The sequence below is a fragment of the Merops nubicus genome, unplaced genomic scaffold (assembly GCF_000691845.1).
Source record: "Merops nubicus isolate BGI_N331 unplaced genomic scaffold, ASM69184v1 scaffold8503, whole genome shotgun sequence".
NCBI classification, from domain to species: Eukaryota; Metazoa; Chordata; class Aves; order Coraciiformes; family Meropidae; genus Merops; species Merops nubicus.
In genome coordinates this window covers 81,992-108,459 of record NW_008596976.1, presented here as the reverse complement: position 1 = coordinate 108,459, position 26,468 = coordinate 81,992, and the positions used below count along the sequence as shown (strand labels likewise).

Below are 26,468 nucleotides of genomic sequence, written 5' to 3'. Positions count from 1 at the left end.
CTGAAAACAAGGCAAATTGAACTGTAGGTTAAACTTTGCTCAGTATCTGTGATAAGACCTTCCTCCAGAAAACTGTAGAGACTCAGCAGTCATGGCTTACTATGATTGAAACAGGCTTTAGCTCAAAAGAAAATATCTTCTGTTATGGACTTTGGGGATGGAAACAGAGATTGGTAGGGAAACGGGAAAAAGGCAGCAGAAAAACTCATTGTTTTGGTTTGCCATAGCACAGACATGACTGTCTCTGCTGCCATTCTTCTGCATATAGAAATGTGAACTTCATAGTTAAGAGAGAAGGCAGAACAGACATAATGGATTTTTCACATCTCCAGGAGCATGAGAAAGCATATAAAAAAAATTCTTGTGCATCCACTGCTGAATGGTCACCCAACCAGGTCAATGGGTCAAGGCAGAGCACCCCATGCCCTGTTTAAAGCATTGCCCTACACGGGATGTCATCTCAGCCTAAAGACCACAGGGGCCTCTTCAGAACTGCTGAAGTTGTTTGAGGACTGCTAGGAATGACTGCTATCCAGGCCCAAACTCTGAAGGTCAGTTCTAAAATACTTATGTTTTAGATCACTTCTGCTTAGAAGCACAGACAATGGACCCAAGATGGATGCTGGAAAGTTTCAATTAGATACCTGGAAAAATTTCTTTTTTCAACTGCTACTGGAACAGATTTCTTAGAGAGGCATTGGTATCTCCAACCTTGGATGTGTTTGAAACTTGACTGGAGAAGTCTCTGAGCAACCTGCTCCAATTACACTTACTCTGAGCAGGAGGTTGGACCAGATGAGGTCCCTTCCAACCTAAACTATCCTACGATTCTATGAGATAATAACTATCAAGTCTGGACTATCTTGGAGTTCAAAACTACAAGGAAGTTTGATTAGAAGAAAAGCAGGAAGCAGGACTAGTAGAATTTTCATGGAAAGAAGAATGAAGAAATTTGACTAAAACTAGCAAAAAGAGAGAAGCATTCCCTGTTTCTGATTGTGGTCACACTGAGCATACAGCTCTTGGCAAGTCAGATAACCTGAGAGCTGAACACTTCTTGCTTTATTTCCATCAGTTGGAGCTAGTGTGTTTGTCCTATTGGATGTCAAATTATATATGTAAAAGGAAATTACTAATGTTTTGACATTATCAACATGCCAACATTACCCTAGTAATGATACGTCTAACAGTTATTACAAAAATTTCCTTACCCAAATAGCCCAAAATACTGGGAAATAACAAATTCCAATACATAAGGCTGGCTACTTTAAGCTGCTAAAGCAGCAAACTGGGATAGGAAGACCTGTCCCTATTATACCACTGATTTCCATAGTGAGCCTGTTCCTGCTTTGATTTCCCATCTCCAGAACATTTTATGCACAAATAGATAGCCAGAGAATTTAGGTCATACAAAGGGAGCAACTCAGCTCTATAGCTATCTAAATATCTAATCTCTTAATATATTTGGCCAGATTCTGAAGAGATGCTGCTTTACCTTTCCCACATGGAAAAAATAGAAATAGTTAGGAATTAATTTGATGCACAGGGTGCTAGCCTGACATGACTTCAAGCATATCAACAAATACGTACTGTGGGAGCAGCAACTAAATTAGCAATGTTCAGTTTAACATTAGCTTTTCTGTATAATAATGATGTGAAGAACAGTCCTTCAGCATGTCCCTTTATTAGTTCCAGTAATTAAGTGAAACATCGTGTGCTATGTATTGAAGTATACTGAAATTAGGACACAACTGCCAATCTGTCCTAATTATTTTTCTTACAGTTGTATTTATCAAATTATTGCTGATTTCTTGGGGGTCTGTATTTTATGATTATTCTTGTGACTAAACAACATTGGGATGTTGAGGCTGAGATAATGCTAGACCCTTCTACCCAACAGTCATAAATTAACTGCAATTTAACCAGTCATAATTCACCATAGGTGTATCTATTACATGGTTTTAAACAACATCCTGAGAATCTTCTACTGCAAGCTGCATCTATGCTGAGGCACTGGTTTTGGCACGTTCACCTAAGCTGAGCTTAAATCCTAACCTGCCTTTCATCCAGGCGGGGGACTCAGCTCAGCATTTTTGATAAAGCAAAAGGAAATCCAGTGCCCCTCTGACATAACAGAAACATGCCAGCTTGGTGTTCGACTGCATAATCCTTTTGTCTGAAAAGAAGAGCCCAAGTATATTTCAGAAATATCATATTTTTCATTTGGCTTATGGAACACTTATAAACTAAGACTCCTAACTGTGATTCCCAAACACAAAACAAAGTCAAAGGTTACAGCATATGTTTTTGTTTCAGCTTCTCCAAATTACTTGCAAATGTATTCAAACACAATATGAGGAGATACTTTATTTTATTGAAAATAAAAGACTACAGGGTGCTGCGAAAAGGCTGAAGTACCTCAAGCATAAACATGGAAAGAATACATTGGTTTAGAAACCCATAAATCCTTATTTGAATCTGCCAACCTGAAAGCCAAGTAAAGCCCGAAAAAACTATTTTTCCTAAATGCTATGTCTGATTAAGCCATACTATTAAATGACAGCTGAACTTTAACATTAATATGATATTATTTAAATAACTGCATGATTTTTTTTTTACACTAAAATGATGAATGATTTTTGGACAGCTCAATTGACATAAAGCAAGAAACCCCTTTAATGAGATTTGACAAAATGGAGACATATGCAGAATATTCGTTACAGCTCATGTCGCAGAGCCCTTCCTGGGGAGACTTTGGTTTGGTTGTGTCTTTTCTCTGGTTCATTTTTTTTATAGTTTATTTTGATTGTCTACAGGCACTGAACCATCCCTTTCAATTGCCATTTCCTTTCTCCATGGATTTTGAATTTAGCTTGTGTCATTTACATATTACTCTTAATCAGAGAATTTTATATGTTACAGTTTGCAGTTGGAATTGTAAGAAATCTGTGGAATGAAGGCATGAGGATCAGTCATTTTAAACTTTGTCAGCTGGGTATACAAGGAAGTAACAAAGAGATTTTTCTGAGGAGACTAAAGAACAACTTATTAAATTCTGGTTTTGATATTCTCCAAACCAAGGGACAAATCAAAAACTCTGCTAAAACTTTCTCTTCTTTTTTCTTTTTTTTTCAAATAAGCAAATTGCATTAAGCAAATACACAACATAAAAGCCTATGGCAAGGGTAATTTCATACTGAAAACTTCTGAGGATGCTCTAAACTTCTTTAAAACTGTGTTTTCATAGCACCCGACACCATCTACTAGAGGAATGCTTTTCCTCTTCAGGAAGCTGAATATATACAGAAATAAAGATTTCACAGAGAAGCTCAGGTGCTGTTTCACTGGGTAAAGAACACATACCCAGAACTGCTACTAATTAAAAAAATTTGTTCGGGAAGGCACTAGTGTAAATTTAAGGTGGGTAGCAATCACTGGACAACTCCCTCCTGCCAGTCCCACACAGTTTTTTTAGGATGTTGTAAATTTTTCCTTTCCATATCACCTCAATTTTATCCCAGGGGCAACTTTCATAACATTGAAAATGTGGTAAAATGATGCTAAACCCACAAGGTTTGACAGTGTATCTGCCCCATCTATTCTGACGGAATTATCATCCTAACTGTTTCTCTGCATGTAAATTTATGCTGCCCCAAAACATTTACAAACTTTCTCACATAGAATCTAACAGGTAAAAAGCCCTGATAACACTGAAATTTCTCAAGAATAAGGAACACAGGAAACCATCATAAAAAGCAGCTTAATTTTAGAACACATACGAAAAAAAACCCAAATACAAAGAAACACAGATGAGAAATGATTGAGCAAGGGGTAATCCCTCAGGCTACTCTTTCCACAGCTGTGATAAAGCCTTCTAGCTAACCATGCCTGCTTCATACCAGCATTCATTTGAAGACATTCTACATAGCAGCCTGTGTAAAAAAAGTCAGGTACGTCAGCAAAATGCTGAGGTTGAATTAAAACTAAAAATAAAGGCACACAGGGAGAGAGAAAAAAAAGAAAGAGCAGAAGTGTCCCTACCTTGGCCTTACCTTCGCAACATTCCCGTCAAAATCCTGGAACTCTTCCCCAGGTTTGCATCTGTTTCTCTAAGCTGGGGAAAGAAGAGTCACACTGAAGGTAAAAGGCACACATATTCCGACAGAAATTTCTATTGCCATTTGAGTCCACCGACATCAAGTTTAGCCCACAACAAACTCTCATGTAAGAAAGCCACTGAAGCTCTGAAATTTAAAAATGTTTTGTTTGGTTTTCACCTATGTAAAGATGAAACCCACAGAAGATGAGACTTTGAGGCAACAAAGATGAACCAGGATAAAAAGCAAATGCTTTACAAAGAAATGGTTGCAGGTAAAAGCTATATAAATTGATATCCGTAATTCCCACTGCTGTGTGTATGTTTATTGGTTATGCACATTAGTGAGGGCATCCAGGGATGAAGCCATGTGCTGTGTTCCTGATGTTTTATGAAAAACAAACACACCTTTCTTTCAATGTTTTTCAAAGACAGTAGTTTAAAGAAAAAAGCAATAATAGAGAACAGTGTCCTTTTACCTATTCTGCATAAAAGAAATATGTCTATACTGTCCCTTAAATGCAAAAACTTGTACTGACCTCACAGTAGCCACCACTGGGATGGATGCCCAAATACTTTATGAACAGTATGTAGTATGTACATAAAGTACAGCTGTAGAATATATATTTTTACATGTAAGGACCACTTGTTCATTGAAAGTAGTACTTTTAGTAATTTATTAGGACACAGGAAACCTACGTTTGCAGGTAAATCTAATTAGCTGACTTGTGCTACAGCTCTCAAAAATCTTGAAAAACAGGTAAAAGCAACAACTAAATAAAGAAAGAAATTGTGGAGATGAAAAACTATGAAGCACATAAAGTTTGTATTAAAAAGGAGGAAAAATTATTTCTATTGTTCTTTAAAAAGGATTAAAACCGTCCTTCTTTTTTTGCTTTCATTAGTCCCTCACAAAATCATGTCTAGAAATGAAGGGTATAGGAAGAACAGTTACAATCCTATTGTCTCTTTTGCTACGGATAGCTGAAGGAGAAACATCTTTGACCCTTTTAGAGATCTTGGAGCCAGTGGGACATCAAAATCTACTCTAAACGCTAATGTAACGATTGTTAGCTATGAAATAGCAGGGACTGCCATTTCTAACATGCCCTGAAAAACAGCTGGGTGTACAAACATAAAAACATTCTTCACCTTATGAAAGCTGACTATTTACCTCCTCATTTTCAAATCAGACTGAAAGGATTACCTGACTCATTGACTTCTTACTAAAGACACTGTTGTAGAAGACAAAATGCATCCTGTGTAATAAATCCATCAAAACTGTCAAGAAAAGTGGCAGTCTTCCAATAACAAATCACCTTCACCATAACAAACCACTATTATATCTTGAATATATTCATAGCCACAATATTAAAAAAACCAGTTTATATTCTGGAGCCAAATACTGTAAATATTTGCTACTGGATTTAATGTTTATTACTGAAATCAGTAGCTGCAATCAATGACATATAATCTTTTTGTATAAATTTCCTCCTTGTTCTTCTAAAAGGTATTAAGAAAACGCCAAGTAGAAGCTGGGACTGGGTAACACCAACCAAGACTTGCTCTTAGCAATATCATATTCAGGAGGAAGGCTTGCACGGACTCTCAGATCTCTGTAATTATGTGCTATGATGGAACAAAGATGAGCATTATATTCCAGGGAGGCCATTCCCTCATTTTTTCCTGATTCATCTAGACAATTCAAGCTCCAGAAAAGCAGTTTAGCCCAGTTTGACACAAGTAACAGAAGAAAAAACGTCACAATAATTTTTAAAAGGCTCATTAAAAAGCCAAGTTCCTATCTATGCTAGAAGGGAATCTGAAGTACAAATGTATGCTTTACATTGGTCTTTTATTATTCATAAAGATGCATTTAACACTTGGGGCTTCTCCTCCCTTTTCACAGGAAAGTAGCTCTCCTTTTTACCATTATATGTTTGATCCTAACTTTCCTCTCTTGCTGCAGGTTTCTACCTGACAGCTAGAATCAGTACTGATAGTTAGGAAGAGAAAGCTGAATCTTAGAGGTTTGACAAACTCCTCTAAGCAAGACGACCTCATATTTTTATGGTAATAAAAAACCCACAAAATAAGCAAAAGAAATGTTAAAAAAGAAACAAACACGTACACACATTGTTGGAAGATCTCTAGCCATCTCCCAAAAGAACACTAAAAAAATATCTTTTCTTCCTGTACTGGTAGAAAAAACAGCATGAAGAGTTTCAAACTGTAAGTTTGTTTTTATTTAAAACTGAAATATCTGATTGTAGTTCTTCCATCATTTCTTTACCAATACCAGTGCACTGCAGAAGCCAAAGAACGAGTGGCCTGTAAACCTGTTAAATGGCATATGATGGCACCTCTTTGCTTCACAGAACTGCTGCAGTGAGAGCATTTTGAAATACACTTTGATGTTAGCAATGACAAATCCACATAGTGTTTATAAAAGCTTTTAAACATTAATATTAAGAATAATAATGAGAAAGGAAAGATGAACAAGATGCTGATATTGATATCTTGTCTCTCTTAGACACATAAGGTTTCTTAAAAAATGTTGCATCTTTTAGAGTACCGTACAGTCCATTTAACCTTTCTGACCTGCAGCTGAGCTTTTACCTACCCTCTTTAGTTTAAGAGAAATGAAGTTTTACTCTACAGACAGGCAAACTTGTATATGTAAATTTAACCAAACTATAGAGACTCTAAATCATTTAAATTTTGCTCATAAGAAAATCTTCCTAATTTTCACAACGTTGAATTGCTAACAACTGACCATCACAACTCAAGTTGATATTTGACTTTCAGAAGACACGTTTGTTCCCTTGTTAATATGATAATAATGCAATATATCCAATGTAAAGCTATCATGCCTTGACAGTGTGCCCTCTGCCCTGGTCTTGTAAAAATCCCCAGAAAATTGAAAACTTGCCAAGTTATGCAAGATCATCCTTGACTGTACATCTGAGTATATAGACAGCTGAGACACTTGTGTGGCTCCACTGGAGAACTTTTCTGAATTCCCTAAACAAAACATTTAAGTGGTATATTACAAGCAGGAGCACAGGAAGTTCCACCTCAACATGAGGAAGAACTTTACTGTAAGGGTTCCAGGGCACTCCCCAGGGAGGTTGTGGAGACTCCTACTTTGGAGGCTTTTAAGACCCGTCTGGCTGGGTTCCTGTGTGACCTGCCCTAGACTAGATGGTCCTGCTCTGGCAGGGGGGTTGGACTCGATGATCTCTGGAGGTCCCTTCCAACCCCTAACATTCTGCGATTCCGTGATGATAAAAACTTGGAATTTGAGATCTCCCATTTATGACAAGAGGTTTTTCACTGCTTTATGGTGGGATACACTTTCCTAGAATACACTTATTTTTAGTCTTGCTCCTTGCAGCTTAAAGGTAAAGGAAAGAAATTTGCTCTTAGGTGGAAAGCGCAGAAATGGAAGAGTTACGCTAGGAACTATGTGTACACAGAACCATCAGAACTACACTCCTTCTTTCTCTTTCCCAAGGATTTTTAGGATCAGTAGAAATGGATACAAGTTATTCTCCACTGCCAGCTAGAAACAGAGAAGCATCTCAGACTGAGCAGTCCCTAGGGATCTCAGGAGTGGAGGTGAAATAAGACACAAAGTTGCCTGAGCAACACTTGGTAAATGCTCACAATCCTTAGTTACATGTAATAATTTAGTTACACTTAATGTTTTAAAGTAGCTAGTGCCCAGGACTGGAACAGCCGACAGAAAATCCCTCATTAAAGCTGTCATACAAGGTTTTACCGATTGAAGCTACCCAGGTAAAGAAACTGCCTGGGACAGATGAAGGAGTTTTCTTAAGTGGCATTGGTCAGCTAGAGGCCTGTAGATGGACTTAGCTTTGGCAAAACTGGACACTCAGGAAAGTATCTCATCAAAAGCCATACAACCCCCTCCCCCCCAAAATCATAGGTGCAGTCAATCCTGTTTCTGTGAGCAAAAACAGAACTAGAGAGGCAAATTTCTTAGACTGAAGTTCAGAGAAGCTGTATGTGTTGGATGAGATGGTCTTCATTTAAGTCTATAGAGTTGATCCCTATGGAGGCAACACAAGCCAAAAACGAGATAGGTATATGCTATCTTGATTGCAATGACACAGCATCAGAGTAAGAAACCATCACCTTTTTGAGAACAGTGATCTAAGAAACCACAAAATTGCCTAAGGAGGCAATTACTAGCATCTGCAGCTACAAAGAGGAAAGTGGATCAACTATGAGAAGCTCAGTCATGACATTGAACTTTGTTTCGTATCAAAGTCCAAGAAGCCATTGCAATGGACCCCATAAAAAATCCTTCAAAGGACAGAAAACTGACCTAACTATGATGTTAGTGATGGAAAGCTTGCTTCCAAGAGTGGATTTGGTGACTCTCTGCAAGAGAGGCTTTGCAGGATTGGGCCCATATTAGATACCTTTAAAGTGCTTCGCTGCAGATGGTGATTATGCCTTACAATAGCAGCTGATTTATATAAAACTGGTAAATATGCTGGATTATAAGAGCAATAAAATATAAGAGCAGCATTTACTTATTATCAGACTTACCCTTTCCCGAGCACGCTGGATCTTCTCTCTGTCATGGCTAAGGTTTTCCAGCATCTCCTGTCCGATCTGCTCTGCATTAAAAAATAAAAATGTAAACCATGAAAAATACAGCTTCTGACTGTAAGGCAGCAAAATGCCAGGTCAGACTGTAACGACAACATTTAATACAGGTGGTAGCCCAATCATTCCTCCTAACTGCAAAGAGGAAGATGTCATTATACTAAATGTTAAGTTTTTCGAGCATCATAAAACTGAAGAAGTAACAGCCAAACCAGAATCTGTCCCTCTGCAATCTCTTGAGGATGTCTACACCCTGGGAATTGGTTCTGACCTTTGATGTGTGAAAAAAAGGCAAGCAGACTTTCTAACTTGCTCCAAGTGCTGAGAGTCAATACTTCCTGCATACTCCTTAAGCCCACTCCTTGTCTCATGAAGAAGTCTGGAAGCCTTTGCTAAAATATCATCCAACCTTGTCTTTCTAAAGACATTGCGAAGTCATTTTAGAAGAAAAACACTCACTGTGCCTCTCAGTATTTACCACGGATGCTTAAATAAAAGTTATTTCAGGCTAAACCCAGCTACAGGTGTTTGTTTTGCTCCAGCACAGACTTTTCTGGCAAGCTCAGAGATAGGCTGTAATGGATCTCCTTTTGTTTTTAATAGCAGATGTATACATTCATCTATTGTCATCACCGTTTGTTTACACAGGGTTTGTTTCCTTCCACAGCTTACACTGAACCAACGATTGCAAAATTATATTGTAGAGGCCTCAAGATATGGTATAAAGACAACCCAAGATGCCAAGACTTTACTCTTCAAACAGCTTCAGTTAAATGCTCCTCTGACACTGAAATATTAGCAAGTATAGAGAAGAGATTTTAATCTTCAAAGCTCTATAGAAACATTAAGAAACCCTCCCTGTATTTCCCTGAAGGAGAAAAATAAGTTAAACTCTTCCCCTTTCGCAGAAGGGGGGATCGGCATGAGGAGCTGAAGCAGCTGTAGCCTGCCTCAGGACACAGAGCACGTGTGAGACAACCAGCACTTCTGTGAACCTTCATCTAGGCCTGCCAGAGAGACACACCAAAACACAAGGAAACTAGAAAAACATGAATTTCCCCCATAAACTACAAAAATCTTGCCTTCCTTTTGTTCTGGTGGATGAATAATATCTGGTGGATGAATAATAAGATCTAAAAATATCATTATTTGAGGAACCACAAGAAAATTAGTCATTAAAACTTCAACAATATGTTAGTAAACATGACCCCTTTTTTTTTTTAAATAGATACAGTCCATTTTCAGGAAACAAAGTAGAATCTCCTCAGACCTTAAAAGTTTGAGACAAGCAATTTTTTTCAAAATTCATTTAACACAAGGTACACACTCTGCCAGATAAAGTCTAAGGAAATTAATTATATATATATAATTCTCTGTCTGTTGCCAAGTACAGTACAAGTAAGATAAATATTTCCTCAGAAATCTGACCACAAATTGACATCCTCATTATGCTATCTTGTCCCTCTTGGCTTGCTGCTCTTTACTTTTAGCTGTATATACAATGCCTCCCAAAGGTGAAATGTGGTAAGATGTGGTTATGGAGTTAAAAAAGCTGTAAGGTGCAGTACAGCTGTACATATGGTAGCCTAAGACATTCAAGAGAGCTTTGCCTATGTTTGCATCTCAAATGAAACTATACTGAGCTTATTCCTCATCAAAGCACTCAAAATCCTCTAATACACAAACAGATACATGCATTCAATGTAACCTAGGGGAGAAAAAAGCAAAGCAAAATGCCTTAAAAATAGAGAAGGGGAAAAAAATTTGACAAATTACTAACCAAGTAGCATGAGGTGAAATGATAACAAGTATTTATTGCTAAAAATTATACAAATGTTTGCACTGATATAAGGGAGTGCGAGGAGCAGATTTTCCTTCAAAGGAATAACTATAAAGTAAATTGCTAAAATGGTTGGGTATTTCACAAACAAAGCTCAAAAGTATCTTTATAGGAAACAGGTCTATTATTATTACACCAATTTTAAGCAAGTTACCGTGGAGGTTTTTTTTCATCTTCTTGCTGTCACTGGCAAGTTCACACTCTTAGCTTTTTATAATGATTGAATTTATTTTCCAACCATCAATGTGACAGCAGCATCAACTGTAAGTGAGGGTAAAACACCATCACTTTGACGAATAGTGTATTTTCCTCTCATTGTCGATGACTGAAGACATCAATAAATAAGGAAGGAGAGCATGTCAGCCAGAATATCACAGAATGAATTGTTGATATGACACTTAGGGATTAAACCTTCAGCCATGAAGTTCAACCTAGCAGAGGGGTCTGAGAACTGAGATAGTTGCATTTCTTCCCAGCAGCCTCTATAGATAAATAATTGGACGGATCATCAATTTTACAGGAGAAGCTTTACTCTACATGCACTTTAGTTGATGATCTTTGGCCTTTTTTGGGCTAAAATAACAACATAAGTTGAACAAAGAGACATAACGGAGGTAACATAATCTTACAATAAGTTTGCAAACATAAATTGACACCTTTATCCACAGATCCTCCTCATATCCTTGCTCTACTCAAATTCACTGATGACAGTGAAACTTGATTTTCAGCTAGAAGGTCAAGACAGTCAAACAAAAATATTAATAAAGAAAGAAAATACAGACATAAATGGAAGGAATACATGTCTCCCCACTTGGTTTGCAACTGAGGGTGCCTGGGACTGGCAAAAAAAGTAACATTAGCTGAGTATAGCTAATTACAAGCCTGCTATCATTTTGCAACCTTCCTCACAAGTCTGATGTTTTCTTGCCAGTTAAAACCTTCATCTACGTGGCAGATTCATGTTTTTAGTGCAACAGTGCTGTATAGATCTTTCCAGACTATGTACAATGCAAACTATTGATGACGCTACTGAAGTTAGGTGAAAAGGTCAGGTTTCTAAGATGCACTGTGGTGCAGATGCAGGAACTGAGACCAAAATGCAAACTGAAGGGTGTTGCATGTTGGCAGTAATGGTGTTATTTCCACAGAATCTTAAAAATGTAATTTATTTGGGAATTATCCTATCCTGTCAGCTGATATGTTCAGATAGTGTTTAGCATAGTGCAGTCCCAAGTCCTACAAAAGACTGCATAGTGCAGCCTCTTCTAACCAAAATTCCCAGAGATGCATAAAATTATGTTCTAAAATTACAGCTAAACTATGAGAAGCAGAAGGGTGAATACATTCACATCATTATCTATGTACTGACAGAGGGCAGGAATATTCAATATAGTAATTATCTCACTCTTAAAGAATGCTGTGATCAACAGAAAAAATTTCTGAAAAAGTACATAACATTAAGAAGCATCAGCCTTAAAGGGTGAATGAGAAAATTCACAGCTCTAAATGTATTCTGCCTTAAAGATGTTTGAAAAAGGTATGGGAAAGCAGTCTCTTCACTGCTGAACACTTTAACACTGCTATGCTGTGGGTCCAACACAAATACTGGCTGGTTCTGTGAGACTGTGTCATGCAAAAAAATAAATAACTTCTTATCCTAAAACACTGAAACTAATTAGAAATATGAAGATGTTTTCCCCAACTGAAAATGGACACAGTTTTCAACTTTTATATTGAGATTAGCTCAATGATCACTTCTAGCTATGCTTTACACTCTTGTATATGCCCTTACTTTGGAACATGCTTTTAACTTATATGCAGTATTTATTTATACATGCAAATAATAATTATTTAATACATATTCCACAAAGCTTGATTTCTTATACTGACAAAGATATCAAGGATGCAAAATAAGTTCAGCTTGGCTGGCTTTTCCTTGCCTCTTTTTGCCTCCAGCCATTTAAAATTTTATTGAATTTATCAGCTAAACTTGATTCTAAAAGAGCTTTTTCTAATCACTCAAGTCAATAATACCTTTTTCCCTTAAGAATCACTAATATATTTACTCAAGAGACAGGAAAGATATGGCATGAGCCCCTCCAGACTTCTGAATAAACATACATGCATTTTTATCAGTTTTGAAGACAGAGTCTCCATTTTTCTTTTCATATGAAAAATAAAATAATACAAGATGGTTTATACAGCACTTTTCCTCTCAAAGTGTACCCTGTTTGTGTATGCATATATGTAAATATATCAATAAATTTCCTAGGAGGCATCAGATATCTTGATATGCTTTAAAATGTCAATAAAGCTTAAAAACAATCAAATCATGGACAGGATGCCTGGAAGTATAATTTGCTCAATCTCAACATACATACAAAGCATGCATCTGAGCTATGTAATTAGAGGTGGGAAAAGACAAACCAATCTAACTTGGGAAAAGCAGAAGATCATGTTAAAAATCAAGATGGCTGCTCTACAGAATCATGAAATAAACTCAAAAAATCACCATGTGTTGTGAGAGAAGGAATCAGAATAGGAACGGAGAACACTTCCACATTCCATCCTCAGCCTTGTCTAGTGACTAACACCATTTGGGGAGCTTAATCCTGTGCTGTCTACCACAGAGACATCACATGCTCTGAAGATGTAGTGAAAGCTTATGAAAGGTTTTTGGAGAAGAACTACACCGACACAGGCAGAAACTCAATAAATATATTCAAGGCCAGGACACTTTTTTGCCAAAATCCACTCTGTTTTGGACAGGTTAAAAGTTTATATTTTAGGAGACTAAGAGAGATAAATCATCAACAGCAGTTTCTGGAAAAAAAGCTAGAAAGCATTAAATGCTATCTGTTCAGAGCAAGCAGATTTACAAACTTGGAAAATATATGTTGCAGGAGTTAGAAGAATTCAGGGCTGAGTCAAATGCTTTATGCTTCTGACAGCAGAAAGTTAATAAAGAAAGTTGATGACATATCTTTAAGTGTAGGGACAGGGGTGAAAGTCCTATAAATTCACAAATTCACAGTTGATATATATTTACATTGAATAACCAATATAATTAGAGACAGAAGGATTTAGAACATTAAAGTTATTAAACGACAAGTACAGGTTAATACAGATAAATGAAGGATAACATAATGGCTCTAAGCCAATGGGGAGAATTTGTAGAGCATTAACAGAACAGTGAAATATGAGAGTTGGTGCTCAAATGCCTCAAGAATCTGCCCCAGAGAAGTTAATCTGCATGCTGTTAACTGGTCGCTTAACACAATAAAATAAAAATTAGCTGCATGCTATGGGGACTAGTTGGCCTCTTCAGCAGAAGCAGATGACATGCCAGTAGAAAGCGTATTGACAGTCATCAGCATACAGTGAGGACATCCAACACTTCCAGAGTTGTCAGAAGTTCAGTTGCAAGAGAGGATAAAGGAAGTTGCCCAGTCTTACTGTGAAAACAAAGAACACCTAAAAATACCTCCCAACCCTCCAAAGTCCAAGATGTCCACCAAACTTAAAATACAAACACTTTTCAAATGAAAAAGGCCCCCACAAGCTGTAACGGATGTTCATGAAATTATTTTAATTGGCCAACAGCAAAAGGGGTCTGTTGATCCCGAGGTCAGGGGAAACCAGAAAGAAAAACATCCAGAACACCTAATCAGAATTCAGGCTTTGTGCTTTGTTCAAAATAAGGAAGAAAAGATATTTGAGGAAGATGCCACATGTCTTTGAGAACAAACTGGGAGCACTTCATAACCACCTCCCATGGTCCAGGCCTACTCTGTCCCTCCTTGGGAAAAAAAAAAAAGAGATGAATGAGAAGAAAATAGGAAAAAGAAAGGAGAAAGATGATATATGACAGACCTCATAACTTCACCTCTAGTAGCCTTTTCTTCTTCTAAGGTTTCATACCTTTTCTGAAATCCTAACTTACATCAATCTGCTGGTATAAAACTACTCATTTCTCGCTAACTGATGTATTTTTTTCTGTCTACTCCCATCACCCATCTAGCTGAGCTCCCTTACTAGCACCCTCACAGCAACACTCACAGGAGGTGGCAGACTTTGATTCTCCTGAACACCAGTCTACATTAAAGTCCAGCCATTGTTCTAGCCACACACCAACTCCCAATGCTCATCCGCTCCCAATCCCTCCCTTTATATCTTCTTCCCCCGCCTTCCTTCAAGTTCTAAGGCAAAAGAAATCCTTGCTTACTGCAAGTAAACAACTTGCTACCCCCATTTCAGTCACTTAGGTAAGTGGAGTTAGGAACCAACCCTCAGTACCTTCTTTTCCTACTACTTTAAATGCTGTCAGGACAGAAGTCGTCCCTCTCACTCTGAGCTTGGTGCAGGGGACTGACACTGTTTCATTACAGTACTGCCAATCTTGAACTTTTCTGAAAGTTATTAAGCAGGGGAGAGCAGTAACAATCCTGACTGCATCCAAATTAAGTTGCAGAAACATATCCTCTAAAACTTGAGCCACAAACCATCACTTAATTAAACCTAAGACTCCAAAAAGCACTGAGATGACAGAGCAGCGATCTTTGGTTCGTTTAACTAAGGCTGGATTCATAGTCATAATTTAATCAAAAACATTCCACCATCCACCAAGTTTGCTATAAACTCAAAGCAGTGCAAATAATTACTTTGGACACTGCAGTACTGGTTATTTCAAAGACTTGAAATGTGTAGGCAGAGAGTTGGCAACTTAGAGTCCTGCATTCAGCAGCTCAAGGCTCATAAGGTTGGTCCTACCTCTATAGCTGATTTACTCTTAAAGCAATAAATGCACTCCAAGACAGAGTTGAGCACAAAATAGATGAGACAGACTATCAGCCAACCAGTAAACAGAAAATGAACTTACACTAGGTTTTCAAAAGAGCAGAACGTGTTTTGAAATGTTGAAATGTTTTAAAATTGGGGAGCAACAGATTTTTTTCAAACTTATTTAACTACACAAACCTGCAGCGTATGACATTTAAACAGTACAAACACAAAGAACAAAGTCTGCTACTTATATCTGTAAGCACTGTAAGCAATTTTTTTTCTTAACTGATTCTTCATGACCCATTTATATAGCTAAAATTTATCAATAGGCATGAGGTTCTTTGCAGTATATCAGCTCCTGGACATCAGAAAATTTATGAGAAGAATATCCTTCAACTGTTTCAATCTGAGAAATTGCTCCTTGAAGCAAAAAGCAATGTCAACAAATGAAAACAAAGCCAGAGCCAAATACAATGACATTTGGGGTTGTTCAGATTTCCCCCAACATCCTGATATATCAGGTTTATCCTGAATCCACAGACCGATTGGGAAGTCAGGAAAGCTGGCAACACAAACAAAGTCTATACCTGTTTGATCTGTAACACTTCCATGGAGCTAAAGAGTGTTTTAACCTTTCTTGCACTGTTCAGCAATTCATTGTAAATGTGAATGCAACTATCTCCTGCTGTATTCACATTCCTATTTAAACAACAACAAAATAGAAATAAAATAGTGTCCAGACACTAGGAAAAAAAAAAAAAAACCAAACCTAGAAGATGATGAATAAATAATGCTTAAAATCATTGAACAAAAAGTGTATCAGACTGTAAAAAAATAAAGCATTCTGAAATCAGTGTGTGTGTATATACATATATTTTTCTATATATGTGTCTGTATAAACTTTCCTAAACATTGGAAAGCCCACAAAGCAGGTGAACAGCTCAGCAACCTCGAAGCTGGCTTCAGTGCAACTCATTCTTTGAATACGAATTAGCAATGGGTAATCACAGCATATTTATGAGGCCTTTTGCCTGGTCCTTTTCTCCAGTGAATGCTGTATTATTCATTGCGTGTGCCCTGACCCCAGTGCGCTCCTGTTCTGACAAATCATACTTGATTAAGACAAATCTTTATTAGTTAGCTAGTCAACTTCCCCATTTATCATTTGCAAATCCCATTCTCCTTTCCGGGTACAGTAAAAGTAACTGAAACCATTTTTTCTCTGTATTAAATGAAGTGCTTGTTACAGACAGTAAGTGCAAGCAGAGCCCTAGAAGTCAGTAATAGATGATAAAACAATTGTTTAACAGGTATAAGTTACAAATATGGCAAAACTGTAACACAATAGCCTAGCTTAAATAGACTGAGGAAACATTAATTAGCTCATTCTTTCAGGTTTTCAGTTTTCCATCAACTAAATCTCTCAAAATCTAAATGCCATAAAAAAGAAACATATTGCAATGTTGGAGGATGAAGGTAATGAGGTTTACTAAAAAAAATAATAAAGAGAATGCTGAGCAAAGTTACTGTTCATGGTTTCTACCAAAATAAAATAAAAAATAAAATAAAATAAAAAATTGATCTATAAAAGGAGGCAAAATGGGTTCAAAATTACTCATGAAGTTTCAGTTTTCTCTGAAAATGTAATATCTCACCAAAGAAGTGGCCATTTGGAGAGGAAAAAACCCATTTCAAGATAAAGTTAGTTTATGCAGCAGGTAATTTACAGCAAGAAAATCGTGTGATGTGTAACACACACCAGTTTTGTCATGATAGTAGTTTTGCTTCCAGAGAAGGATGTTTCTTCTATCAGGACCATGGAGATCTGAAGCAGCTACTTGGAGATGGAGGGACAAGGAGCAGAAGGAAGGGACAGTCCAAAGCCTAAGGGTCTGGCTGTGGTTCAGGTTGCACCTCTGCCACAGAATTTTATTCTGGCCTCTGGAGTGATCTCTAGGAAATGCTCACTTAGCCATTTTTTGTTTGGTGATGAAGTTTAGTAGTTGACGTATTTTATTACATTTTGAATCTTGGTTTTATACGTAACTACATTTATACTCACCAATTATAATCTGTGTTCATTTGAAATATACAGTAATTTAAAAACCCACACCTAAAGGAAAAAACATCAACATAAACCTCTCTGTGCTGCTTACAGAGCACGTTTCTTACAGACTCCTGCCTTCCTCCACTTATATCTGCCCATCTCAAGCCATTTTTCCTTTGTTTATATTTTTATGTTTACTCTGTAGGACCCATGCAGCTATGGATTCCACTCCTTTTTCACACACATGAGCTAAGTGCTAGTTATTTCCATCTGCAATGTTGCCTTTGATTATACACAGAGTAATGCTGAGAAAACCACTACCTCAATAAACCCACAGCTAGGGTACAGAGGGAACTATGAAAAGCACCTGATGGCCTGGCAAATCACTGCTATCAGGAGGTATATGAGAAGGCAAGAATCCAGAGTGATTTTAAAATCCAGGCTGTTTGCAGGGCTATGTGTATTTTTTAAAAAAATTAAAAAAAAAATAATTACAGAAGTCTCTGCTCTTGTACTTGTCAAACAGAGATATTTATTCCAGAAATTGCTGAGGTGGAAATAAAGACTTTCCCAAAATAGATTTTTAAAAGCGCTCCTCAGAGCAGAATCATATTTTAAGGATCAAGTTAAGCTTTCAGATGGTGTTTAAGAGGCAGACTTACATGGGGCCCTTGCTGCATGTGGACATGATTTGTTCCTAAGGCATCCCTGGATGGAAAAATTGTTGTAAAACCTGATTTTTCAGTAAGTGTCTAAGATGGCAAGTGTGATTTCTTCTGATGGAGGAACTCAAAGCCTCTTATTGATGCTTTTCCCATCTCTACAGTAGACTACTGCTATATGGTTTAATTGGGGCAAACCTGGAGATCTCTAAAAGCAAACTGCTCCCAAACAGAGCAGCTTACTGCATGGGGTGTCAGCTTTTGTTCAGATGCTCCTGAAGCTCCTATCTGCAGCGCTCCAAGTGCCATCCCAGCTACTGGACATGGTCTTTGGGACCCTGATGATTTGGGTTACCAGAGAGACTGCTTCTCTCTGTTGGGTGGTGTTACTTGAACTACAGTCAGCAAAGATGAGTGCACTGGCGGTACCATGAAGAAACATTGGCAGAAGAACAGTTTCTCTGAGAATGTCCTAGGTTTGGATGACATCTCCCCTTTCTCCTGGTCTGCCAGCCCTCGGACGTGATAGCATGCAGGACATGCTGCCAAAAACATCAGGTGGTCTGCTCTGGGATGCAATTAACAATTTTGCAGGACTTGCTGGCAGGCCACTGTTAACATTTATTTGTGTGAATGTTCTGTACTCTGCAGACAGAACAACTTAAGTACATTTTTTTTGCTGTAGCTAATTTCTACATTTCTAGAGGACCAACATGAGCAAAACATCATGCCCAGTAGCCCCTACCCTGACTCAGTAAAGAGACAAGTATCTGGGTTTTTCTGTCATGCTCAAAGATCAAGAACACTGGGAGGCAGGGTCAGGTCTGGAAAGGACCCTGGACTGCTGGGCTCTGTATGTGAAATGAAAGTCATGCCACCTACGGGCAGGTACCATTTGGCCAACCATCCTCACTGATGTTACTGCCTCCCTGTGCTCATGGACATTTTAACAGTTTATTATGGTTTTGGATAGCAGTAGAAAAATAAGTTAATTGGTCTCCCTGAAATCTCTTCAAACAGTCTTTAACGTCGCAAGACAGGGATTTGAGACAACACAGTTTTATTACTGGCTCAGCCACTACTGTACACCTGGTACATACTTGTGCCTGTTTCCCAGTTCTAAAATGTGTGTGAAGGAATCCACATTGGTAGAACATAGTATGCATCACTAAAAACACTGAATTTCTATGAAAGTCATTTAAATACTGCATTTAGTTTCTTATATATTAATTTTCATTATAACTACTAGTCTGAATGTAATTTTAGATGAAAAAACAATATTAGAAATTATTTTTAAAATGAAATCTGAAGTGGCACACTCTCGTCAACCACAGGATATTATATTTATCTCATAAAGGATTTCCAGATTTTCTGAGCACCAAAATATAATTATCCCATGATCTACTGAATTGGTAAATTATTGCAGTATGACACTTTAATGCAAATACCCAGTTTACAAACATAACTTTGCTGGAAGTTCTCATGAAGTGTTAAACCGATGTCAGTGTCTCAGTAATTTCCCAGTTTAAAAACAGTTAGAAATGTAATGACTACACTGCACTTGATTAAAGCATTTACAGCTCTAATCAAAAACTGACAGCAAGATCAAAGATGTTAACTTAAATCTCTCTTCTAATTATGTTTAAAATGCCACACCTCAGGCCTGTCTCTCCTCTTCTTTTTCAAACCAAATTCTGCTTAAGAAAGATCTAACACTTCTTAACAGTTCATTATCCAATAAAACTATTCAAAGCTTAAAAGCAATCTACACAATTAGTCAGGACCTCAGGGAGTCCACCGGTAGTCTTTATTACAGGGCTTCATATTAAAACACCTTAATTATATTTGTCAAATGGATTTCATTAAAACCCATCGTCACTTTAATTTTCATATTTTGACAGTGCTGGCATAGCATTATTACCACCTGCCAAGCTACGAACTAAAACAAAATTATCAAATTCCTTCAAATACTAAGCAGTTTCTTTTTATACCTGACCAATGATTTTCTTCTTTTTGGTGAATGCACCATAATTAAGAGGAATAATTAAAATTCCATATTCAAGCAGCACACATGCGAGCTCAACATACAGTGTATCTGTTGCAGGTGTGTAAATAAGAACCTATATGGATACCAGGTTGCCAGGAGCACAAAATACAAAGGTAGGACACATACACTGAAGTGCTTCTGCATAATAAAGCCAAGACATCAAACGGAATGCACTATTATTTAATCAAATGACAACCACGATGACTTGAAAGCAGAGGACATTTTAACTTCTACTTATCATACTGTCATTTCGACACAACAGATCTGGGGATTATGACCATATAACGTAACTACAATTTTATTTTGGTTATAATTCACAGAGGTTCCACTTAACTTTAGACAACCACACTGAAATATAATTAAAACTAAATTGTCACTACTGTGACAAAGGCTTCTGATATTTATGATACGTTTCCAATGCAGGACATATCAATTGTTGTTTGCTTTTTTCTTAATACTCAATGCCACAGCAATTAACAGCTTTAGATAATTACCAATAATAAAAAGCTAGGTACCAGCATCTGTCATGCAACACAGTTTGGGCTGTTAACATCATGTGGGATATAGACATAAATTATTTCCTCTTTTTTTTTTAGCTGAAATACTGTACAGAAAACTGAGAAACCCCCAGCAATTCACCATTACTGTGCTTATATTTACTGAGCTAAATTTGTGCCTGATTAACTCCATGTTCTTCAGTGAACATGTGTATGAGATGACTTTGGACCGCAACAGATAAAACAATGGCATGCAGATTGCAATGGGGAAAAGAACAGAGAATTTCCCTTTCTTTCATATAATCATAGCAAGAAATAAGAAATGAAGAGGTTTCTGCCATATGTCTAACACACTTCACTGCTTTGTACAAAGGTCTCAAGAGTAATGATCTCCGTGTGTTATGAATATTTCAAGACTTATTAAATGTTCTTGCATTATTGTGGGTAAAACTATGGGATTTTAAAGAAGCAGTTTAAATCACAATTAAATATTATTCCTACTTAAGGAAAAAGAAAAATGTAATAATATTTTAACGGATTATCAAGGAGGAAAGCCTCAACCTCTTTCTCACCATATCATAAGCTTTAGCAAAGGAATTCCTGAAGACATGCTTATGTATGGGGTTTACTTTACTTCTATTTTATTTCTTTTTATTGCTTTAATTGCTTTTGAATTACAAAGAAATAAAACAGAGTACTCACCAGCTAGGGACTACAAGCTGAGCACAGATCTCTTGCTTGATTTTTTATATGGCAAGTTCTTTTATCCTATTTAGTCTATATCTAAAATAAAGGTAAATAATAATGTTTTTTCTATAATTCCACTAAAACAAGCAAGTGTCCACATACTGTCTAGCTTCTATTATCAGGACAGCTTTACAGCAAACAATCAGAACTTTTGGATGCCTCCCATCCAATTTCAAACTATTGCGTCAACCTTGGGTGCTTGTGGGAATTCCTCTCAGAAACCTACGATTCCAGAGACAGTGTAGGAGATACGTAGAGCTTTGAAAACAACCCCACCTCAAACCACTGTTGGCTTGCTTCTACTGACATGGCAAGAGCCAGCTCCTCTGCCTAGTATAAGGACAGATGGAGGGACAGGAAAGCTTCCCAGAAGAGGAGCTGGTGGATGAGAAGAGCTCACATGTGCCTCTGACACAACTGGTCATGCTTTCCCCCTTGACACCTCTTCCTCCCGTTGCACCTATGATCCAGCCCTCCCTGTGGGGGCTGTGTAAGGCTCTGGGTTTGGCTCCTGTCTTACCCACAGATCTGCAGTTGATTTATGCTTAGAGAATCTCATGCACAAACTCAGCTACTATTTAACAAGTGACAGATTTCCCTCTCTGCTGCACTGCTGTTTCCTCTCCCATCTCTCTCATTGCTTAGCCTTCAACTGAAATTCAACGCAACACAGCAGTTCCTTGTCTCTCCAACATGTCTCCACTCCATCTAGTCTCATTACATGCAACATGATCATATGCTTTTCCACCCAGCCTCAACATCTTTTTTTACTCATTTCTTTTTTTTTCAGTCCTCACTTTTGGGCAAGCTGTCCAATTCTTTCTGCATGACATTGATGGAAAACAGGCTGGTCCCATACACATTCACCTTCCTAAAACTGTCTTCTATACTCTCACCCTTTTTTTTATATTATTACATCCTTCTCTCTAGCCTAGACAGAAATCTATGTAGCACCTCCAGTAATGGCTACAAACAACACTTATTTAGCATCATAGTGGTCATCTTTTTCTTTCTGGTCATGCCATTGCCTCTCCCCAGTTCAGCACATTAAACAACAGCTACATTTCTTCCATAGCCAATCCCTTTACAGTCTGACTTCTCCTATTTGCTATCAGCATATTAATTCCTTCCTCAGCTCAGATATTATCCTGTTGTTAAATTTTCACTCAAGCGTTTCTGCACTTTCTCCCACATTGCCATGATTGAGAGGAGATGAGCATAAACAACTCATCACCTCCTCATGCTCCTGCACTCTCTGAGCTGGCTTCTCTTGTCCATCGGTACACCATGCAATCGTAATTTCTCCTGAAGTCCATGGAAATCTCAGACACCACCACAAATCTTTGTGTTAAATGTATTTTTAAACAGTCTCAGAACAGATAAGTAATAACACAAAGTCTAGCAAGCATATGTGGGTACCACCCATGATGGAGGTGGAAGGTACTGTAAGAAATAAGTGATCACTACCTGTCTTCACTGTTGTAGTGCAGGTGTGACACCAGGATTTAAAATGTACAATGCATTACTGTCAGATTTTACCTTCCCAAAACAAACACTATCCCTCATCCCAAGCTACAGAATCATAGAATGGGTTGGAAGGGACCTTAAAGATCACCTAGTGCCATGGACACTAGACCATGCTGTTCAAAACCCCATCCAACCTGGTCTTGAATACATCAGCAAATAAAACACTATCACTTGAACACTATCAGAAAACAGAACGTAAATCTTGTTGTCGTGAGTGAATAATTTATTAAATTGACACTATTACTAATAATTACAGAAAATGTGCCTGGTTTTCACTCTTGACAAACAGGAAACCAGCCATGTTTCCCATTTCAGCTATGATACACAAGAAACAATTCAAAGTGATGCTCGTCCCTGGCTGGCACGTATTCTTTATCATTTGAAGTTTATTTGATACAAATGAGGATCTACAGAACCCTGCTGACATGAAGTCACAAAGAGCATATACATTTATGAATACTGCATTTACTGCACTTTGTATGCGATGTTTGTTAGGTCCTGGTGCTAAAATTACAGCTCTGAATCTGTCTTGAAGATGTTAAGGATGCATTGTGAGCTTTAGCTTTCCATCCCCCTGCCCACAAAACAAAACCCCACCACGGCCTTCATGGCTTTAATTATTAAGATTACATTTTCTGTTTTATCTTAAATCCCATAATGGTAGCAACCAGCTTTTTTTCTCTCCTGCTTTCTTTCTTTCCTTTTTTTTTTTTTTTTTTTTTTGGTAATAGTGTATGCTCTTGATGTAGGAAGGAAATGTGAAGACAGAACAATCCAGCTGGATTAGACATTTATGAAACCTATTGCCAACAGTGAGCTGTCAAAGCCAGCAATCAAATGCAACCCTGGCAAAAAAGAATGGAGACTGCTGTGAAGAGACTTACTTAGAAGAAACCCTCAAATAGTGCTTTTATGTCCTGATTCTCCTCCCCTGCACCAGTTTTATGCCTGCTTGTTGCTCATTCTTCCTTGACATTACACCTGGTTTACAGTGCTGTGGTAGGAATACTTCCTCTATTCTAGAATTACCTTTTCAATTTCTACAGCCTCAATACAGAAAGCCTGGACAAATAATTATAATTTTCCTTCCAAACACTATGAAAATGTGGAGTATCTATTTATATAGATATCTCCACAATATTCCCAGGAGTAAAGAGTCTTATTAAGTTTTTTTTTCATCTCAGCAGCTGATAAAAGAAGGGTGTAACTAACACCCTTCTTTGTAAAGTCATACAAAGTCAGAAAGAAGGGTAAGAATTCACGAATCCTGACCTTAATCCTACCTTTCTTCAAGACCATTCCTTATGTTTTGTATTCCAGCTTTTTACTGGAAAGCAGTTAATAGGCATCAGCAAAACCGTGCAACAAAAAACATTAAAATTAAATTACATGTGAAGATATTTTGCTATGGCAATGGTAAGAAAAACAGACAAAAGTTAAAGAACTGACTGGAATATATTAATGAGCAAAACACAGTTTAGAGAGAGAAATTTGAGATATTGAAGAACAGCATCTCAAACAGCCAGCAGGAGAAATGTAAAGACTAATACGTAATGGAGTAATTATTACAGCAGCAAGATCTTTATATTGTACAAAAAAAGTCTTTCTAGATTAAAAGGGGAATGACTTCAGAACAAAAGGGTAACACCTTCATTTTGGCTCTACCTATTCTGTAGGCTACCAACACTTCTAAGAGTTTCTCTCCACTATACAGTGAAAGTAATGCTACTTGATTGTTTTCTAGCAATGCCATGAAGATCTATTAATATCCATTTCAAAGCTTTTAAAAACTCTCTGACTCATGTGGAGTTCAAATTCTACTGCAACAAACAAGGAACAAATAGGCTTCTAAGACTGTAATTTGTGTGACATCTGCATGTTTTCCTATGAACAGAAAATCAACTTTAAGATTGTGACATGAGGAGCCACAGAAACCACAGCATATCTGCATACTGGAAAAACTTACAGTCAACTGAAGAGTTCAGATTCACAATTTGGTATTTGAAAGGTCAGTACCACCTTAAATTTTAACCAGGAGGGAAAATTTATAGAATACTAGCTCATTTAAATTAAGTCAGCCATTAGAGTTAACAACCTTCCCATCCCATCGAAATAAAGAATGCTGTATCCATTCTAATTTAAAAACCCTTATCTTCATTAAAAACATAGTTGACTTAGTCAGAAGTTCCATCTATTATGTGCTGTAATGATTTAATAGTGCCAATTAGATATACAGTATTCCTAGAAATGGAGGAGTTGCAGCTGGAGCTCTGCAGACCAGTCAAACAATTTTCACAGGACATTCAGAGGACTGCACCACTCTGTTCTAGGTAGAAGATTAAATTATTAAGGAGAAAAGAAGCAGGATTTCAAAACAAGTATTCCAATATGACAAATAACTCTTCTTCCTGGGCTTTGCTTTTGTAGAACAGAGGAAGTATTTCACTCTCCTATTCTGTAAGTAGCTGGAAATGCCCTGCATATTTTAATAATGACATCAAATAACTTGCTAATTCAAGATACTTTAGCCATCCATGTGTCCTAGTGAGAGACAATGCATGAAGCCTTTAAAGTATCTGCAATACAGAATATGTTCCTTGATAATATCATTAAGCCATGATGACATGTAACAAGCAATTGCTGCCAAAGGTCACTAACCTGATCCATTTATACAACGAATGCCTGTTAAAACAGTGTTTAAAGAACAATCGAATGATTGATGACCATAAGCTCTACGTTGGCCATGATGGGCAGCACGCATATACAGTGTGTTCTGCAAGCACCACACGTACCTCCAGTGCTATGGGGCGGGTGGGGGGAAAACCCTGTTCTGTCAAAAAACAAAGCAAAATGTTTAGACAAAAATGTTGACAACAATAACAGAGTAAAAAGAGGTCTGAGGATGAATTTGCTAGCACTGGACAGTAAAAACAGGCCGTGCTTCTGATGCAATTGCATACGGCTCAGTTTGAAAATGAGGTGCTCCGGGCAAAACAGACTGCAAGTGTCCTCTAAGCTCCATGTCAGAGCCTGTGGAAAAAAATAAGTGACCAACCCATAGATCTCTGTCATTGACTTTTAAAATTCTTCATTTTTAATTGAAACCGATGCATTAAAATGCAATTGCATTTGATGCACATTTGAATCTTGCCACATCAAGAGCCATTGTCAAAATTCACAGGTCCAATCTGTCGTGTTGTTCAAAAAAGCGAGGAGGGATAATTTCCAAAATATCTTTGTTGTTCTAATTTGCCAGCAGCCATCATTTTATAAACAGAGTGCTGCACACTTCTTAGAATTTAACCCCCTTTTCTAAAGAGTAATTAACCTAACAGCTTCTTGCAAGTCATTTTTCTGTCTCATCAGAAAAACATGGTGACCTGCTTGTTCTGTAGGACAGGAATGCTTCCCAAACCTGTCATCTCGTCCCTTCACATAATTAATTATCTCATTCTAGAGTGACCACATTCCACTGTTTACAAACAAGAATGATCTTGAAAATCATCAAAAAAGATATATGATCATAGAAATCATAAAATAAATATGATCCACTCACAGCATTTGATATTCTGTAACTGTAAT

The 26,468-nt window shown here is 37.4% G+C and overlaps 1 long non-coding RNA gene across 1 annotated transcript in view; it reads right to left on the bottom strand.

Moving 5' to 3' along the window:
* The window catches only part of LOC103769365, a 103,305-nt gene extending 94,554 nt beyond the window's left edge, over nucleotides 1–8,751 (bottom strand). Inside the window, exons 1-2 of the long non-coding RNA XR_608138.1 lie at nucleotides 8,678–8,751; nucleotides 4,053–4,114 (exon numbers count right to left, since the gene is read on the bottom strand). This is a non-coding gene — a long non-coding RNA (uncharacterized LOC103769365). The remainder of the gene's footprint in view (nucleotides 1–4,052; nucleotides 4,115–8,677) is intronic.
* Nucleotides 8,752–26,468: the final 17,717 nt, after the last annotated feature.